The sequence below is a fragment of the Schistocerca gregaria genome, chromosome 2 (genome assembly GCF_023897955.1).
Source record: "Schistocerca gregaria isolate iqSchGreg1 chromosome 2, iqSchGreg1.2, whole genome shotgun sequence".
Lineage (NCBI taxonomy): Eukaryota > Metazoa > Arthropoda > Insecta > Orthoptera > Acrididae > Schistocerca > Schistocerca gregaria.
Window position 1 is genome coordinate 74,930,897 of NC_064921.1, and position 14,169 is coordinate 74,945,065.

General features: G+C 46.1%; 1 non-coding gene across 1 annotated transcript; it reads left to right on the forward strand.

The window, feature by feature from the left end:
• The first annotated feature begins 1,689 nt into the window (after positions 1–1,689).
• Positions 1,690–1,764, forward strand: Trnas-cga (transfer RNA serine (anticodon CGA)). Its single transcript has one exon. It is a non-coding gene; the product is annotated as a tRNA-Ser (tRNA).
• The last annotated feature ends 12,405 nt before the right edge of the window (positions 1,765–14,169 follow it).

A 14,169-nucleotide genomic window follows, 5' to 3' on the forward strand; every position in this document is an offset into this window, starting at 1 on the left:
CACTCCGCTGCAGAGTGAAAATCTCATTCTGGAAACATCCCCCAGGCTGTGGCTAAGCCATGTCTCCGCAATATCCTTTCTTTCAGGAGTGCTAGTTCTGCAAGGTTCGCAGAAGAGCTTCTGTAAAGTTTGGAAGGTAGGAGACGGATACTGGCAGAAGTGAAGCTGTGAGTACCGGACGTGACTCGTGCTTCGGTAGCTCAGTTGGTAGAGCACTTGCCCGCGAAAGGCAAAGGTCCCGAGTTCGAGTCTCGGTCGGGCACACAGTTTTAATCTGCCAGGAAGTTTCATATCAGCGCACACTCCGCGGCAGAGTGAAAATCTCATTCTGGAAACATCCCCCAGGCTGTGGCTAAGCCATGTGTCCGCAATATCCTTTCTTTCAGGAGTGCTAGTTCTGCAAGGTTCGCAGAAGAGCTTCTGTAAAGTTTGGAAGGTAGGAGACGGATACTGGCAGAAGTGAAGCTGTGAGTACCGGACGTGAGTCGTGCTTCGGTAGCTCAGTTGGTAGAGCACTTGCCCGCGAAAGGCAAAGGTCCCGAGTTCGAGTCTCGGTCGGGCACACAGTTTTAATCTGCCAGGAAGTTTCATATTAGCGCACACTCCGCTGCAGAGTGAAAATCTCATTCTGGAAACATCCCCCAGGCTGTGGCTAAGCCATGTCTCCGCAATATCCTTTCTTTCAGGGGTGCTAGTTCTGCAAGGTTCGCAGAAGAGCTTCTGTAAAGTTTGGAAGGTAGGAGACGGATACGGGCAGAAGTGAAGCTGTGAGTACCGGACGTGAGTCGTGCTTCGGTAGCTCAGTTGGTAGAGCACTTGCCCGCGAAAGGCCAAGGTCCCGAGTTCGAGTCTCGGTCGGGCACACAGTTTTAATCTGCCAGGAAGTTTCATATCAGCGCACACTCTGCTGCAGAGTGAAAATCTCATTCTGGAAACATCCCCCAGGCTGTGACTAAGCCATGTCTCCGCAATATCCTTTCTTTCAGGAGTGCTAGTTCTGCAAGGTTCGCAGAAGAGCTTCTGTAAAGTTTGGAAGGTAGGAGACGGATACTGGCAGAAGTGAAGCTGTGAGTACCGGACGTGAGTCGTGCTTCGGTAGCTCAGTTGGTAGAGCACTTGCCCGCGAAACGCAAAGGTCCCGAGTTCGAGTCTCGGTCGGGCACACAGTTTCAATCTGCCAGGAAGTTTCATATCAGCGCACACTCCGCTGCAGAGTGAAAATCTCATTCTGGAAACATCCCCCAGGCTGTGGCTAAGCCATGTCTCCGCAATATCCTTTCTTTCAGGAGTGCTAGTTCTGCAAGGTTCGCAGAAGAGCTTCTGCAAAGTTTGGAAGGTAGGAGACGGATACTGGCAGAAGTGAAGCTGTGAGTACCGGACGTGAGTCGTGCTTCGGTAGCTCAGTTGGTAGAGCACTTCCCCGCGAAAGGCAAAGGTCCCGAGTTCGAGTCTCGGTCGGGCACACAGTTTTAATCTGCCAGGAAGTTTCATATCAGCGCACACTCCGCTGCAGAGTGAAAATCTCATTCTGGAAACATCCCCCAGGCTGTGGCTAAGCCATGTCTCCGCAATATCCTTTCTTTCAGGAGTGCTAGTTCTGCAAGGTTCGCAGAAGAGCTTCTGTAAAGTTTGGAAGGTAGGAGACGGATACTGGCAGAAGTGAAGCTGTGAGTACCGGACGTGAGTCGTGGTTCGGTAGCTCAGTTGGTAGAGCACTTGCCCGCGAAAGGCAAAGGTCCCGAGTTCGATTCTCGGTCGGGCACACAGTTTTAATCTGCCAGGAAGTTTCATATCAGCGCTCACTCCGCTGCAGAGTGAAAATCTCATTCTGGAAACATCCCCAGGCTGTGGCTAAGCCATGTCTCCGCAATATCCTTTCTTTCAGGAGTGCTAGTTCTGCAAGGTTCGCAGAAGAGCTTCTGTAAAGTTTGGAAGGTAGGAGACGGATACTGGCAGAAGTGAAGCTGTGAGTACCGGACGTGAGTCGTGCTTCGGTAGCTCAGTTGGTAGAGCACTTCCCCGCGAAAGGCAAAGGTCCCGAGTTCGAGTCTCGGTCGGGCACACAGTTTTAATCTGCCAGGAAGTTTCATATCAGCGCACACTCCGCTGCAGAGTGAAAATCTCATTCTGGAAACATCCCCCAGGCTGTGGCTAAGCCATGTCTCCGCAATATCCTTTCTTTCAGGAGTGCTAGTTCTGCAAGGTTCGCAGAAGAGCTTCTGTAAAGTTTGGAAGGTAGGAGACGGATACTGGCAGAAGTGAAGCTGTGAGTACCGGACGTGAGTCGTGCTTCGGTAGCTCAGTTGGTAGAGCACTTGCCCGCGAAAGGCAAAGGTCCCGAGTTCGAGTCTCGGTCGGGCACACAGTTTTAATCTGCCAGGAAGTTTCATATCAGCGCACACTCCGCTGCAGAGTGAAAATCTCATTCTGGAAACATCCCCCAGGCTGTGGCTAAGCCATGTCTCCGCAATATCCTTTCTTTCAGGGGTGCTAGTTCTGCAAGGTTCGCAGAAGAGCTTCTGTAAAGTTTGGAAGGTAGGAGACGGATACTGGCAGAAGTGAAGCTGTGAGTAGCGGACGTGAGTCGTGCTTCGGTAGCTCAGTTGGTAGAGCACTTCCCCGCGAAAGGCTAAGGTCCCGAGTTCGAGTCTCGGTCGGGCACACAGTTTTAATCTGCCAGGAAGTTTCATATCAGCGCACACTCCGCTGCAGAGTGAAAATCTCATTCTGGAAACATCCCCCAGGCTGTGGCTAAGCCATGTCTCCGCAATATCCTTTCTTTCAGGAGTGCTAGTTCTGCAAGGTTCGCAGAAGAGCTTCTGTAAAGTTTGGAAGGTAGGAGACGGATACTGGCAGAAGTGAAGCTGTGAGTACCGGACGTGAGTCGTGCTTCTTTTTTTTTTTTTTTTTTTATTTTTAAAACCGAGACTCGAACTCGGGACATTTGCCCTTCGCGGGCAAGTGCTCTACCATCTTTTTTTTTTTTTTTTTTTTTTTTTTTTTGAGATTCGAACTCGGATCGCTGGATTCAGAGTCCAGAGTGCTAACCGTTACACCATTTTTTTTTTTTTTTTTTTTTAAATTCATCTTTCTCCTGTGAGGATGGAACTTACGACCCCTGGTTTATTAGACCAGTGCTCTACCACTTTTTTTTTTTTTTTTTTTTGTTACGCCTTATCCATTTTTTTTTTCGAACTCGGGAGATTTTTTTTTTTTTTTTTTTTTTTTTTTTTTTTTTTTTTTTTCGCCGCTGCTTGATTCCTGCACCTTTCACATGCGAAGCGAACGCTCTACCAACTTTTTTTTTTTTTTTTTTTTTTTTTTTTAAGCAGCATGAGGCAGGCGGAGGCAAAGCGGGCAGGGGTCAAAATCTCGAGGCCTGGCCGCGATGTCTCCACCCAGTCCTGTTGCTGAGGCGTGTCTTTATCATAGTTTTCAATAAGAAATTTTACATCTTGTGTATACGTAGATATATGCTGTTTTGCCTTCGAAATCCTGAACCAAAAGATGCTTCACTTGAAACAAAAAATTTATGTCATGCCGAGGCAATAGAGATTGAAGGTTATAGCTTTAGTGCTTTTTTTTTTTTTTTTTTTTTTTTTTTTTTTTTTTTTTTTTTTTTTTTTCCTCATCCACTGCTTCTCGGCAACCTAGCATACTTCTTTGTAATATATAATAAAGTTGTAGGAAGTAGTGGACCCTGAACCTGTATATTATTTTTTTAATTTCTGTTTAGTTTTTTTATTGTTATTATTATTATTTTTGTTTGTTTGTTATTTTTTTATTGTAAAAGAGAAATCTTCATGGAATGTGAAGAAGGAATTTTATGTTAAGGCACTAATTCCATAGCCTCCTTTCCTTCTTGAGATTAATAATAATAATAAAAAAGTATGTTCCCTTCCATGGAAACAAATGAGACTTCCTTCTCAGTCTTAAAATGAATGTATAAGAAAACAATTTATCTTTAACCCTGCGATACTGGCTTTCGGCTTCGGCTTCTTCTGTGCAATAAACAAAATAGCCTTCTTTGCCAGCAGAGGATAAGTGATTGTAATATGAAACTGTAAAATTGTACTTCTCCCCAATTGTTTTTGTTTAAGCGTCGTTTCGCTTAAATAAACGATTTTTGTTTATCTCGTTGGCTTGTCAACCAATGCCCAGTCGCTCGAATACAATTTTAAGCATATTGCCGTAGTTTTTCTTGTGGTCTTTATATTTCAGGGCGTTATAAAAAGCACACTTCAAGTACATGTAAAAATCAGTGGAATTGTCATTTCCCAGGTGATTAATTACGTAATTCACATAGTGTCCCATTAACCAATGGACCGAGTTGTTTTTTGCTGCTGGAAAATAGCAAGTCTGAGGCCTGAGGAATGTAACAGGGGGAAAATTTTCCACCGAAGATCTCGTAAGAAAAGCCAGTTGTTCCCTAATCCAATTACAGAGTTGTAGATTGCCACCGCACGTGAATCTGTGCACTAACGTGTCGATCAATTTACATTTGAGACATAGGTTCGTGTCGCTAACGCCGATTGCATGTAACCTTTCATTGGTGCTTACGGTCTCATTCACTGTTTTATACCACGCTGACTTGACGTCCGATGGTAGACCACGCATATTAATATTTTTCCATATGGCGTCCCAATCAGTGTGTGGGTATTTACTTTCCAATTTGTTTCTCCCCTCCATTTTCTTTCGATGGCACAGAATATCGCGGGCCGTGATCCGTCGTGAGTTGATGATGACACCGCCGAGATAGCTGAATTCCACAAAATATACACGAACGTACTGGAGCCGGTTATTTATTTTTTGCACATTCACCGGCGCCTGTAAACTGGCAGGCCTGACAACTTCAAATAATTTAGTTGTAATGCTATCAGCGTGGTCGCTAAGGATAGTGGCGGTCCTTTTTATAAAAAGCGCAGACGCCTTATTTCTGATGTCAACTAACCCCAAACCTCCATTCCTGGGATCTAAGGTCGCAGTTTTTGCGTCGACTCTGAATATATCCCCTCTCCAAAGATAGCTGGCAATGGTAGACATTATCTTTTTTCCAATCATTTTCGGTAGTGGGAAGATCTGTGCTATAAAGTAACTCCTGGAGAGAATGCAGTGGTTAATGAAAATCACCCTCTGAACTTGGTTCATGTTACGGTGGAGGTTTTCCCTTGTTGTTCCAAGAAGTTGTCCCGACGTATTTCTCCAATTGATAGCTGCCATTTTTAACGGACAAGGTGTCAGTGTTATTCCTAGTGCTTTGCATTGGGTGACCATTGTGGCCCAGGCTAAGGTGGTATGTTGAAAACCCCGCAGGTTTAGGAGTTTGCTTTTGTTTGCGTTGACACCTGCTCCGGAGACTCTACAGTACTTTTTAATTAGCGTTTCCAATTTCAAAATGTCGTCGGGATTTCGCAGGACGACTCCGACATCATCGGCATAGGCGTTTATGACTGTTCGGTGACCAGATAATGTGATGCCAGTTAGAGTGGCATGAACACTGCGGAGGAAAGGTTCTAATGAAAGCACGAATAGGAACATGGAAAGGGGGCTTCCTTGAGGAACGCCGCGCCTGATCTGAATCTGCTTTGTCCTCTGGCAGTTAACTGATATACAAGCGCTGATGCCTGTTGCAACATTTCTGATCACACTTACGACTCGCTCATTAAAACCTATTTTGTTCAGTGTGGCACTAAGGAATCTATGATCCACACGATCAAATGCTTTCTGGAAGTCAATAAACATGATAGCACATTTTATGGTGGTCACAGCAGTGATTGCAATTATATCTCTATATTCAGCTATGCTTTTGAAAATGCTCTTGGTAGGCACACAGGACTGGTATGGACTTACTATCTTTTTGGCCAACTGTGAGAGTCTGTTGTTTAAAATTCTGCCGATGATTTTATAATCGGAGTTTAACAGGGAGATAGGACGAAAGTTGTTGAGGTTTCTTTTTGCAGCATTTTTTGGGATTAGTACTATTGTGCTCTCTTTAAAAACAGCAGGTAAATGCTTTCCCTGAAGCACCTCGTTCGTCATTCGGGTAAACATGTCACCAATCAGTGGCCAGTATCGTTTATAAAATTCAACAGGCAAACCATCCGGTCCCGGCGATTTCCTCAGAGGAGATTTGCAGATGATTCTGTGGATATCTTCGTTAGTACACTCAACGAGAAGGTCTTCGTTTTCCTCGTCCGAGACCTGTGGAGCTATGTAACTAAGGAACTCATCGAAGGACTCTTCACATACCGGGTTGGCAGTGTATAGGTCTTCGTAATATTTGTGCACTGCATTGACGATGTCTCTCTGAGTCGTGAGTGTCTCGCCAGTTTCAGACTGAAGTCCATCAATGAAGGTGCGTCTCCTGTTTCTTTCGTGCTTCAGTAGATGGTACAAGGAAGCATGTTCATCCTCCACGACTGTCTTAGCCTTGGATTTTAATTTCAGACCCTCCATCTGCTGTCTTTTAAGACTGAGCAATTTGGCCTTAGTTTGCTTGATATCTGCCAGACGGACGTTGGAAGTGTTTGCCTGCTCATATAAATTTCGCAGCATGGTATAATAAAATTCTATGGAATTTTTCAAGTCTTTCGATCGTTGTACACTATACTGGATGAGAACTTTTCTCAGTTTAGGCTTTGCCCTGTTGCACCACCAGTCTAGTACTGAGACGTGTCTATCTGCAGAGCGGAGGCACAATGCCCACGCTTCTGTCAAACTTTCTTCTAATCCGTCGTCCTGCATCAGTGACGTATTAAGGTGCCATGAACTTCTAAAACGGCGAGTGGGTTGCGCAGTAAGGTTGATGGAAGCTAGCACGGAGCTATGATCAGAAAAGTAAACTGGAATCGTCTCTGCTTTAATGAAGGAGCTAACTAGACTTTGCGATATGTAGAGTCTGTCGATCCTGCTACGTGAGTGAGGACCTAGGAATGTAAATGCCACAAATGTGGGATACATTATTTCCCAAGCATCTTTAAGCTGTAAAACAGTGACGAAACGCTTCAGTTCATTGCAGGTATTAAAATTCGGAACCTGGTCTTTCTTATTTATCACACAATTAAAATCACCGCCTATTATAAGATCTTTTGGGTTTTTCCGTAATAAATAAATGATTTCTTCTTTATAGAACCGTGCTCTTTCCATTCTATTGGATGTGCCAGAAGGGGCGTACAGATTGATAAGGGTAGAACCAAAGACTTTTATACCTATTGCTCTGCCGGAGTCCAACCTCTCGATATCCGAGACAGGAATCCCCTCCCTGACTAAAATTGCTGTACCGACGTTGGTGTCAAGTGAGACATTTAAAATCGCCAAATATCCAGGCACTGTAAGATTAGTCAGCACTACTTCCTGTAGGAAAGCAATGTCCGTCCCTGACTCATATAAATAATCCTTGAGCGCTGTAACTTTAGTCACGGATGTAATCCTGTTAATATTGATAGTCGTAATTGTATATGCCTGGGACATTTAGTTTGCATAAAAAGTAAATAAGTGATTAAAAAGATAACAAAATATTAATAAAAAAAAAAGAGATGTGCAGCTCCTAGAAGGGAGAAACGACTCTGCTTAAACAAACATCTAAAAGAATAGTCAGTATTTGAAACTCGGTAAACACTTCATCTGGTTCCTCTGAAATATGACTAAGACAGTAGTACAATTAGAAATGAAACTGGTTCAGCAAAATCCTTTTTTTTTTTTCATCTTACAGCCTCATTTTGGTGCAGGATTCCGAACATCTCGGGTTTTAGTTTTACCGAGGGGCTTTGCATCACTAATGTCACTTGAAGGTACCTCCTTAGGTCTTTCCGTGATGATTTCATACAAGACGTTCTTGGCCGTCGCTTCCTCTTGTGCTGGTTGTTGTTTGCTTTGGTTACGGGAAGCTTTGAGATTAGGTTGCGGTTTGAGTCGGCGTCTTCGGACATCTTGGTTCAACGCGCCGTCATTCGGATTGTCTATCTTTACCACCGTTGTGACCGAAGCTGCCTCAACAGCGTCCTTTTTACGAGTGCCATTTCCTTGTTCTTCCGTCACTAGCTCCAGAGCACTGACTGAGTCGGCGGTTTGTGGGTCTGTAAATTCTTGAGTTGGGTTCCGCTCCGTCACCTCTTGTGCTTCGGAGTGCGCCTCTTCCGTCTCCGCGACAATCGTTACTGCGTCCCCTCCGTGGACCGTTTGTACCTGTTCAGCCGCCGACAGCGGCCGGGTTGCCTTAGCGGCTGTCGTCACGTCAATACATGTACTGTTTGTTTCCTCGAGCACATCCGCATTACACTGCTTCTGCTTGCGGGTGGAAGGCGAATTACGGGCGGACTCGCCGTCCGAGCCGTCATCGGTCATTTCCAACGGTCGCTTCTTATTCTGGAGATCGCAATCGGGAACAGAAGGGTGTGATGTAATGACGCTCAGGGGAGGGAACTCCGTAGTAGTTATGGCGGGCACCGCAGAAGTACATGCACCACTGTCGTTAACCGAAAGAAGGGAAGTGCTATTTGGTAAGACATCGCTGAGGGTCAGTTTTTGACGCTGTGTTAGATTGTTCCGAAGGACAAAAACACGGCGCGGACAATCTTGTCGGAAATGACCTGTCTCATTGCAAATATTGCACGTGCGCTCCTGACCAGAATACACAACATGTGCTTTATGGCCTGCAACGGATATATGGGACGGAATGTTGGCTTTCACCTCCATTTCAACGGATCTAATGCCATTAAAACACTGTATCTTGTATAGCTTCGACCATCTTTCGTTATAGATAGATTTAACTTCGCCATATTTAGATAGAGCGTCCTTGATCAACTGATTATCAATTTCAATTGGAACATTCAAAATCCTGACATTGGTGTACATGATATCAGCTTTTCGTACAGAGACATTACTTTTTGAACCGTCTCGATGAACAAATTCGACGGAATTACCCCATTTTGCAAGCAACTTATCGACTGTCACTGAGTTCAGAAATTTAACAAAAACACAGTATTTTTCAGCATCTAATTGCGTGGTATGAACAGAGTCAGAATTTATACCGATTACCTCAGTCAGCCAATCGTGGATTTCCAGCGCAGTGGGTTGGACCGGCCGTGTTTCTTTCTCGAACGAGAAGACTAAAGTATTCTTCCTGATGGTGTCAGACATGGTCGTCGGTTCCGACGAAATTCCGGCAACAACCGAAATTGCGGCGAAGCACGAGACGTGGAACGGACGAAAGCACTATAAAAACACTTATCAGAGACACCACTCAAAAAATAACAGCGAAAATGTACAGCTAACTTCACGTAAACACCAAACACCGGCGATAGCGCTAACGTACGCGGAGTAAACAACAAGCACGTCCGACCGCGGCGACGGCTAAAGCCAGAATATCGGTAGCTCAGTACCCCAGTCGTGTTCCGGCACTCGGCCAGTGCACATCGTGCGGTGACGGGCGGTAGCGCGGGCCAGTGTTTACGTCGCGAGCAGTGCTGTGGTGGCGAGCTGAGCAGCGTGTGCGAGCGCTGTTAACGTTGGTTTCTGTATAACTGTTGTAAGTAAGATGTCGACAATTAACAGAGCGAACAGCGTTCAGTGTGTTTTCGATCGCGCTGCCTTGCGACCGACGGCGTTTGAAATTCATGAGTGGATCTTTGGGGATTTGAAATTGCCTGAAGATATAGTCGACACATTCCAGTTGGACTTTGTGCAGTACTCGTTATTTATCAAATTTATTTCGAGTGACACTTACGAGAAATTCGCTGAGGAGCATGTTGGTGTGAGACCATTCTGTCATAATGATGGCAGTATTAGTAATGTCCAAATCGTGCCTTCGGGATACGGAGTAAGAACCGTCAGGGTATTTAATGTGCCACCTGAGTGCCCTAATGATCTGATTGCCCGTTCTCTGTCACTGTACGGCGCTGTTTTGTCAGTTACAAATGAAAAATGGTCGAGTGCCTATCGCTACCAAGTTAACAGCGGGGTGCGCAGTGTACGTGTAGATTTGAAAAAGCATATACCTTCGTATGTTGCCATTGGCGGCTGTCGTGCACAGGTAACTTACATTGGTCAACCCCCTACCTGTTCGATCTGCCATTCAACTGAACATCTGCGGATGAACTGTACACGTAGACGTCCATTTCAACTTCCACGGGAACGTCCTGCAGACGGTAGTGAAAAGCTAGTACCACTATTGAGTGAGGTGGTCGCGGGGACTGTACCAGCCGGAACATGTCAGCGAGGCGGAGGTGCCAGTTCAGGTGGAATGCAGTGCCAAAGACATTCGCGGTAGGACGGACGTCGATTCGGCACCGTCATCCTCACCGGGGCAGTTACCGCTGGATACCAACGATGCGCCAGCCACCTCTGAAACTAAGCCGTGTGAGATACAGGAGTGGGTGCAGATCAGTTTGCCTGAACCACCCCTATCGGTAGAGACTGTAGCAGACACGAAGAAAGGCCGCCGAAGGAGAAGCAAAGGGAATAGTAGCAAAGAGGAAAAGTCGAATGATTTAGGACCCGTGCACATGTCAGAAAGTGGCAGCGAGACTGAACCTCAATCTTCTTGCCACGTGCGCTGCGAGGACACCGCGAGGCAAGAACGCATTCGTGAACAAACCAAACACCTGAAGGCACTACTGAGCGCTGAAAGGGATCAGAGCACCGTAACGGCCAAGAGGAAGAGCGAGCAGAGCAGCGAGCAGCTGCAGCAGCGATCTCGCAGGAACTCGCTGACGTCAGTCGCAGCCCCACGTGGTGGCCAGGCGGATGCGACCACGTTGACAGACTCAGCCGGCGGTGGCGGGCAGGGCGGCGCGCGCACCGCGCAGCACCCCGACAGCAATGAGCCGTGGTGGCAGCAGAACGAGAAGATGCAGCAGTAGCTGCTCTCGCGCATGACCATCGCGCTTCGACCTTCCCCTCCCTGGTCCGTTATTGGTTTTGACATTTCGTTTCGTACTCCAAACGTTACCAACGAGTTTGGTTCAAAGCCGGAGAGAAGGATGATGCGAAACTCGCAGCTCATTGTCCTCTGAACCATCATGGGTGACAGCCAAAACCTACAACATTACCACACTTAACGTCAATAGAATTCAAAGTGCGGTGAAACTCCGTTCGCTCAATGATTTCTTGTATGGTACCAGCGTTGACATTGCCCTCCTACAGGAGGTAGTCACAGCCTTAGAAGTGCCCGGTTACGTTCTTATTGATAACATCAATCTTCAGGATGCAGTAGGCACTGCCATCCTTTTGCGAGACGGTATACCCTTTACGGATGTGCAGCGGCTGCTCAGTGGTCGTGGCATTTCTCTTAGAGTGAATGGTGTGCATATTGTTAACGTGCACGCCCCCTCAGGTAGCACTCATAAGAGAGATCGTGCAAAATTTTATAAAACCGAGGTTCCCATTCTTCTTAGCGGTTATCGTGAACATCTGATCCTTGGTGGTGACTTCAATTGTGTGCTCAATGACAGAGACCAAACTCCTAACACGAACAGATGTATCGAACTTGAACACTTAATTCATGGCATGCGTCTTCACGATACATGGGAACAACTGCACGGTGAACGGGTAGCGTACACCTTCGTAACCAGTCATTCTGCCAGTCGGCTGGATAGGATCTATGTGTCCGATGCCCTTCAGCGACACACTGTGAACTGTGACATAGCTCCTGTCAATATCTCCGACCATTGTGCATATCAGTGTTACCTCAACCTACACCGCCAGCCAATTTACCGCGGGAAGGGCTACTGGAAATTGAATGTCAGCCTTCTGCAGGATGCCCAACTTGAAGAGGAGGTGAACTTAACGTGGCAACAGCTCCAGCGGCACCGACGTCGTTACGCTAGCGTTCTACAGTGGTGGATTCAGTGTGCTAAGCCTAAATTACGCCTGACCGTCATGAGCTACGCCCGACAAAAAAGCTTTTGGCAGAAACAGACTATTGAATTTTATTATCGCTGTTTGAGAGAACTGTACAGTCGCACTAACAATCCTTCTCGAGACATCGACGTCAAGATCAAACGATATAAAGCGAAAATCACTTCGGTACAACGCCAACGCATGCATGGCATCATCGTGCGAGCCCACCCTAAGGACGTTGCCGCCGAAGAACGGGCCTCTCTGTATCACATCCTGAGAACGACGAAACGGTGTAAAGCCATGTTGATTGAAGCCGTCGTTGATGACGCTGAGAATGCCATCACGAAGCAACGTGACATCATCTCGCATGTCTACGACTATTATAGTCAACTTTACAAGAAGCAACTCGTTGATGAACGCTCGTGCGAGGATTTTCTTAGGACCTTGAGCTGTCGCTTGTCACAACAGGATAATGCAAAGTTGGAATCTGTTTTCACACAGGACGAAATCCGACTGGCGGTTCACAGTGCAAAGAAAGGGAAATCACCAGGACCTGATGGTCTCAGCGCTGAGTTTTACCAGCGATACTGGAACGTCCTCGGTCCGACACTCCTCGAGATAGCGAATGAACTCTGGCACCTGGAAGTCATACCCAAGGCATTTACGGAAGGTATCATCCTGCCCTTACCGAAAAAAGGGAACAGCCGGAAGGTTGAAACCATGCGACCCATCACACTCCTGAATGTCGACTTCAAAATCATCACCAGATCGATTAAGCTAAGGATGCAAACCGTTATGTACAAGGTTTTAGGCAGTTACCAGTATAGTGCAGTGCAAGGTCGAAGTGCAATCTCAGCTGCCTGCGATTTGAGGGACATCATCTGTTCATATGCTGAAACGAAAGAACAGGGCGCTCTGATCTTTCTAGATTTTGAGAAGGCTTATGACCGTGTACGTCATGATTTCCTCTTTCAAAGCATGAAGAAAGTAGGATTTGGACCTCATCTCATAGAATTAATTCGCAAACTTACTACAAACGCCTCTTCACGGATTCTCATTAATGGCCATTTTACAAAAGAAGTTTCCATCGAGCAGTCCATCCGCCAAGGATGTCCTCTCTCAATGATTTTGTACGCCATTGCAGTAGAGCCGCTACTGAACAACTTAGTGCATAGCGGGATCGGGCTTAGCGTCGAGTCTGTCACTATCCCATGCATTGCGTATGCTGACGATATATGCGTAAGTGTGTCATCATCGCAACAACTTCTGTCAGCAGCAACTCTTCTACAAACATTCACGTTTCTTTCAGGAGCAATACTCAATAGAACTAAAACCACAGTTTTGCAAATCGGTGGCGGTATCGGAGACATATCCCATGTTACCTGGTGCAAGGTAAAGGATTCTCACACAACCCTCGGTGTTACTTTTGAAGCCAAACCAGACAAATTCCTGACGAAGAACTGGTCACACATGCTTCATAAATTACGTGCTGCTTTGATGCTTCACTCCGACCGTGACTTGAACATACTACAGAAAGTTAAGACCATCGAGATCGCCATTACGAGCAAGATGAATTATTTGGCGCAAATTCTTCCAATCTCCGATCACCTAGCCAAGAGTATACAACAAGCGTTATGTTGGTTTATTTTTAGGGGGCATATTTTCAAAGTTCAGTTCGATACCTTCACCTTACCTTCGTCCAAGGGTGGCCTTAACCTCATTAAAGTACACAAAAAATGTGTCACCCTGCTCCTAAATCGCATCAGGAAGGAGTTTCGTACCCGGAAGACCAGTCTCATCAGAAACCTCATTCAGCGGTGGAAACCTCATAGCTTGGACCCACCCGTTAATATCGCCGGCATTCCACTTTCTTACCGACATGTGCGACTATACTACATGGAAATGAGCTACATTCGACACAACATCGTCGATACCGGAAGCCTGACGAACAGGAAGCTTTATGACCTTCTCATGACAACAAACCACAGGAATCGTCTCGAAGAAAAATATCCACATATACATTGGAGTATAATATGGCGGAATGTGCACAACGACATGTTACCATCACGCGTCATAGCAGACTGGTATCTCACAGTCAACGATAAAGTAGCAACGAATGAAAAGCTACATAAAATAGGCCTTCAAGCAACGCCCAACTGTGACGCATGCGGAAGAGTCGATACGCTCCTTCATAGGTTCACTTGCGGACATGCCGAAGAAATTACAACCTTTCTTCGTCAACGATTGTCAGTGATAGACCGTACGACGCCCAGTGGTGTAGAACTTTTAGAGATCACTCAGCCACAAAAACTGAGGTATCCACGAGCAAAA